The sequence below is a fragment of the Leptodactylus fuscus genome, chromosome 1, assembly GCF_031893055.1.
Source record: "Leptodactylus fuscus isolate aLepFus1 chromosome 1, aLepFus1.hap2, whole genome shotgun sequence".
Lineage (NCBI taxonomy): Eukaryota > Metazoa > Chordata > Amphibia > Anura > Leptodactylidae > Leptodactylus > Leptodactylus fuscus.
In genome coordinates this window covers 240,459,075-240,465,754 of record NC_134265.1, presented here as the reverse complement: position 1 = coordinate 240,465,754, position 6,680 = coordinate 240,459,075, and positions in this window count along the sequence as shown.

The window sequence follows — 6,680 nt, the reverse complement described above, 5'->3', positions numbered from 1 at the left end:
AGGGTGCACTTCAGTGCATCCCATTGCTTCACCACAAATGGTGTGAAGGGGAGTGGAAAATGGAGGAAATGGAGAGTGACCCTTACAGTTGGGGCCAGCAAAGGCATGCCAAGTAACACACTGGCACACATGGCTGACTTCATCTTGGGTTGCTTTTCAACACATATTTCACATCATGAAGAACAAATAATACTGGATTTTTACAAGCCTCGAACCCCGGTCTAGGTCTAATGTCTGTTACTTTCTTATATTAGGGGAGAGGGAAAAAAAATTACTTCAGTGATACGTTTAGCGTACATAGACTGACTATTAATGTGCATCCCACTTAATGTTGTTAGGGTTACACACTGTCACAACCTGGCTAAAGCTTCTATAGCTGTTAATAAAGTCAACATAACTTTACGGTATCCAAAAAGACAGCTGGTACCGACAGAGAGCAAGACAAATGTCAACCAAAGCTGTGAGCTCTGAACACCCACAGTGACTTTGGCGTCATCATCATTATAAGGGAGCGGGTGGTAATAAATAACTTGGCAGTGCCTAAAACCCAAAAAGCTTATACAACTATATTTACATTAAGATACACAAATGACACTTTTCAGTAGCATGTCATGAGACAAGCTGATAAGCTCTTCCTTTGTGCAGTGCTATTTGAAAGTTAAACGCTGCCTTTATTTTAATTCTGGAGAAGGTGCAGACATTAGATTTAGAACATGTTGTCTTCATTGTCCAAATCCTCTATATAGGTAACGTGTTTTTCGGGCCGAGCTGTTTGGGAACGAGCTGGTGCAGCACTGACAACCTGGGTGAATATGGCAAGAGCCTGAGATGTAGGGTGAATGAATCCCCAAATTATTTGTGGAATTCCCAGTGAGACAATGGCACTATCTACCAGTAGCAAAAATTGTGGGTGCACGTAACCCCAATATATTCTTTGAATTCCCAGTGAGACAATGGCACTGTATAGCAGTAGCAAAAATTGTGGGTGCACGTAACCCCAATATATTCTTTGAATTCCCAGTCAGACAATGGCACTATATACCAGTAGCAAAAATTGTGGGTGCACGTAACCCCAATATATTCTTTGAATTCCCAGTGAGACAATGGCACTGTATAGCAGTAGCAAAAATTGTGGGTGCACATAACCCCCATATATTCTTTGAATTCCCAGTCAGACAATGGCACTATATACCAGTAGCAAAAATTGTGGGTGCACGTAACCCCAATATATTCTTTGAATTACCAGCCAGAAACTGGCACTATATAGCAGTAGCAAAAATTGTGGGTGCACATAACCCCAATATATTCTTTGAATTCCCAGTGAGACAATGGCACTATATACCAGTAGCAAAAATTGTGGGTGCACGTAACCCCAATATATTCTTTGAATTACCAGTCAGAAACTGGCACTATATAGCAGTAGCAAAAATTGTGGGTGCACATAACCCCAATATATTCTTTAAATTCCCAGTGAGACAATGGCACTGTATAGCAGTAGCAAAAATTGTGGGTGCACGTAACCCCCATATATTCTTTGAATTCCCAGTCAGACAATGGCACTATATACCAGTAGCAAAAATTGTGGGTGCACGTAACCCAAATATATTTTTTGAATTCCCAGTGAGACAATGGCACTGTATAGCAGTAGCAAAAATTGTGGGTGCACGTAACCCCCATATATTCTTTGAATTCCCAGTCAGATGATGGCACTATATACCAGTAGCAAAAATTGTGGGTGCACGTAACCCCAATATATTCTTTGAATTCCCAGTGAGACAATGGCACTGTATAGCAGTAGCAAAAATTGTGGGTGCACGTAACCCCCATATATTCTTTGAATTCCCAGTCAGATGATGGCACTATATACCAGTAGCAAAAATTGTGGGTGCACATAACCCCCATATATTCTTTGAATTACCAGTCAGAAACTGGCACTATATAGCAGTAGCAAAAATTGTGGGTGCACATAACCCCAATATATTCTTTGAATTCCCAGTGAGACAATGGCACTATATACCAGTAGCAAAAATTGTGGGTGCACGTAACCCCAATATATTCTTTGAATTCCCAGTCAGACAATGGCACTATATACCAGTAGCAAGAAATGAGGGTATTTGTAACCCCAATATATTCTTTGAATTCCCAGTCAGACAATGGCACTATATACCAGTAGCAAAAATTGTGGGTGCACGTAACCCCAATATATTCTTTGAATTACCAGTCAGAAACTGGCACTATATGGCAGTAGCAAGAAATGAGGGTATTTGTAACCCCAATATATTCTTTGAATTCCCAGTCAGACAATGGCACTATATACCAGTAGCAAAAATTGTGGGTGCACATAACCCCAATATATTCTTTGAATTCCCAGTGAGACAATGGCACTGTATAGCAGTAGCAAAAATTGTGGGTGCACGTAACCCCCATATATTCTTTGAATTCCCAGTCAGACAATGGCACTATATACCAGTAGCAAAAATTGTGGGTGCACGTAACCCCAATATATTCTTTGAATTCCCAGTCAGACAATGGCACTATATACCAGTAGCAAAAATTGTGGGTGCACATAACCCCAATATATTCTTTGAATTCCCAGTGAGACAATGGCACTGTATAGCAGTAGCAAAAATTGTGGGTGCACGTAACCCCCATATATTCTTTGAATTCCCAGTCAGACAATGGCACTATATACCAGTAGCAAAAATTGTGGGTGCACATAACCCCAATATATTCTTTGAATTCCCAGTGAGACAATGGCACTGTATAGCAGTAGCAAAAATTGTGGGTGCACATAACCCCCATATATTCTTTGAATTCCCAGTCAGACAATGGCACTATATACCAGTAGCAAAAATTGTGGGTGCACGTAACCCCAATATATTCTTTGAATTCCCAGTCAGACAATGGCACTGTATAGCAGTAGCAAAAATTGTGGGTGCACGTAACCCCAATATATTCTTTGAATTCCCAGTGAGACAATGGCACTGTATACCAGTAGCAAAAATTGTGGGTGCACGTAACCCCAATATATTCTTTGAATTCCCAGTCAGACAATGGCACTATATACCAGTAGCAAAAATTGTGGGTGTATATAGCCCCAATTCTATTGCTAGGGGACTTGCAGGGTATTTCTGAGGTGAAAGTGGGGGGGCACACCGTTGGAACGGGGATTTGGGGTGTATATATGGGGTGTACGGGAATACACTGTCAGTGTGTTCCATTCAGGATCCTGGGAAAGCTGGATTGCGGCGATTGAGCCTGTCAGTGCCACGTTACACTGACAAGCTTCTCCCTGGAATTGAAGTTATATGTAAGCCCAATATATTCTTTGAATTCCCAGTGAGACAATGGCACTATATACAAGTAGCAAAAATTGTGGGTGCACGTAACCCCAATATATTCTTTGAATTCCCAGTGAGACAATGGCACTATCTACCAGTAGCAAAAATTGTGGGTGCACGTAACCCCAATATATTCTTTGAATTCCCAGTGAGACAATGGCACTATATACCAGTAGCAAAAATTGTGGGTGCACATAACCCCAATATATTCTTTGAATTCCCAGTGAGACAATGGCACTGTATAGCAGTAGCAAAAATTGTGGGTGCACGTAACCCCCATATATTCTTTGAATTCCCAGTCAGACAATGGCACTATATACCAGTAGCAAAAATTGTGGGTGCACATCACCCCAATATATTCTTTGAATTCCCAGTGAGACAATGGCACTGTATAGCAGTAGCAAAAATTGTGGGTGCACGTAACCCCCATATATTCTTTGAATTCCCAGTCAGACAATGGCACTATATACCAGTAGCAAAAATTGTGGGTGCACATAACCCCAATATATTCTTTGAATTCCCAGTGAGACAATGGCACTGTATAGCAGTAGCAAAAATTGTGGGTGCACATAACCCCCATATATTCTTTGAATTCCCAGTCAGACAATGGCACTATATACCAGTAGCAAAAATTGTGGGTGCACGTAACCCCAATATATTCTTTGAATTCCCAGTGAGACAATGGCACTATATACCAGTAGCAAAAATTGTGGGTGCACGTAACCCCAATATATTCTTTGAATTCCCAGTGAGACAATGGCACTATATACCAGTAGCAAAAATTGTGGGTGCACGTAACCCCAATATATTCTTTGAATTCCCAGTCAGACAATGGCACTATATACCAGTAGCAAAAATTGTGGGTGCACGTAACCCCCATATATTCTTTGAATTCCCAGTGAGACAATGGCACTATATACCAGTAGCAAAAATTGTGGGTGCACGTAACCCCAATATATTCTTTGAATTCCCAGTCAGACAATGGCACTATATACCAGTAGCAAAAATTGTGGGTGCACGTAACCCCAATATATTCTTTGAATTCCCAGTCAGACAATGGCACTATATACCAGTAGCAAAAATAGTGGGTGTATATAGCCCCAATTCTATTGCTAGGGGACTTGCAGGGTATTTCTGAGGTGAAGGTGGAGGGCACACCGTTGGAACGGGGATTTGGGGTGTATATATGGGGTATACGGGAATACACTGTCAGTGTGTTCCATTCAGGATCCTGGGAAAGCTGGGTTGCGGCGATTGAGCCCGTCAGTGCCACGTTACACTGACAAGCTTCTCCCTGGAATTGAAGTTATATGTAACCCCAATATATTCTTTGAATTCCCAGTCAGACAATGGCACTATATGGCAGTAGCAAAAATAGTGGGTGTATATAGCCCCAATTCTATAGCTAGGGGACTTGCAGGGTATTTCTGGGGTGAAGGTGGGGGGGCACACCGTTGGAACGGGTATCAGGGGTATATATCGGGTATACGGGAATACACTGTCAGTGTATTCCATTCAGGATCCGCGGAAAGCTGGGTTGCGGCGATTGAGCCCGTCAGTGCCACGTTACACTGACAAGCTTCTCCCTGGAATTTAGCTCTTATAAGAGCTGTTGGTTGTCTTCTCCTTCCTATCCTAGCCTGTCCCTGCCTACCCAGAATCTAAGCCCTAGCTAACTGGACGGAAACCTCCGTCCCCGGTGAATTGCAAGCTCAGAATGACGCGAAGCTGGGCGTCGCTGTTCTTTTAAATTAGAGGTCACATGTTTTCAGCAGCCAATGGGTTTTGCCTACTTTTTTCAACGTCACCGGTGTCGTAGTTCCTGGCGTAGTTCCCTGCGCTGTTATTGGAGCAAAAAAGGCGCCAGGGAAGGTGGGAGGGGAATCGAGTAATGGCGCACTTTACCACGCGGTGTTCGATTCGATTCGAACATGCCGAACAGCCTAATATCCGATCGAACATGAGTTCGATAGAACACGAGTTCGATAGAACACTGTTCGCTCATCTCTAGTTAAAATCAAATAACCTGGCATATTCAAGTCGACTAGGTTTGTGACAAAGCAGTTTGCCTATCTCTAATATTTACATTATTATTGAATTGAGACAACCATAGCGGGAATGTTACTTATGTGCATTGTGATCATCCATGTCTTAACTCTCTTATTACAGGCACAAATCCCCCCTCCTACTGTTACAATATACCTTTGGCACACAACAAAGCACCATGTACACTCCACTTCAAAGATTCTTATTTTCATTCAGAAGTCTGTGTGAGGGGATTTCTGATTTGTAGTGTTTGCTACCTTTTATTGTTGATTATTTTCTTGGTAAAATGTTTTCAAGTATTTGCTTGCCTTTTATCTATTCAGTGCTGTAATAATATCAGCCTCAGTAGCCAACAAATTTCTCTAGTTCTCTGCAATGCTATTTATATACGTTATTTATATATTTATAGAAGCTTGCCCTTCTTTTACAATTTGCCGTGCTAAAAGATTGGCAGTAAACAGGTAGTGAAATAAAACATGTGACCTGGCTAAAAGCGTAATGGACAATGAGGCATCAACTGTTCAGGAAAGGGTTAATACACGTTAAAAATTCCTTGCTCCACTTTGTTTTTATATATTAGAATCTGGGATGGGTACACTGCTGAATTTCCAGTGAGTAGTACAGGAATGCACTTTGGCTGCTGTCCACAATAAGCTCAGAGAAAGAAAAAAATGTTGCCTATTATGACCTATTACTCGAATATAAGCCGAATTTTTCAGCACAGTTTTTGTGCTGAAAAAGCCCCCCTCGGCTTATACTCGAGTCAAGCAAAAAAAAAAAAAAAATATATATATATATATATATATATATATATATATATATATTTATTTTAGGAGGGGGGTTTATGTCCAGCCGCAATAGTAATGTATAGAATCTCCCATAAAATAGTGAAAAAAAAGAAGCTTTAAAAAAATATGTAATAAAAAAATTAAGTACCGTATATACTCGAGTATAAGTAGACCCGAGTATAAGCCGACCCCCCCTAATTTTTCCTGTACGGTACACACCGTAGCTAGAAAAAAAAGTTGTCTAACTGCCCCTTCCCTGAGACTGTTTTTTTCCCCCCACTTGGAATTCAGTCTGACAATAACCAGGCTAAATATAGGGGATCTGCAGTGCTCCTGTTTAGAGATGAGCGAACAGTGTTCTATCGAACTCATGTTCGATCGGATATTAGGCTGTTCGGCATGTTCGAATCGAATCGAACACCGCGTGGTAAAGTGCGCCATTACTCGATTCCCCTCCCACCTTCCCTGGCGCCTTTTTTGCTCCAATAACAGCGCAGGGTAGGTG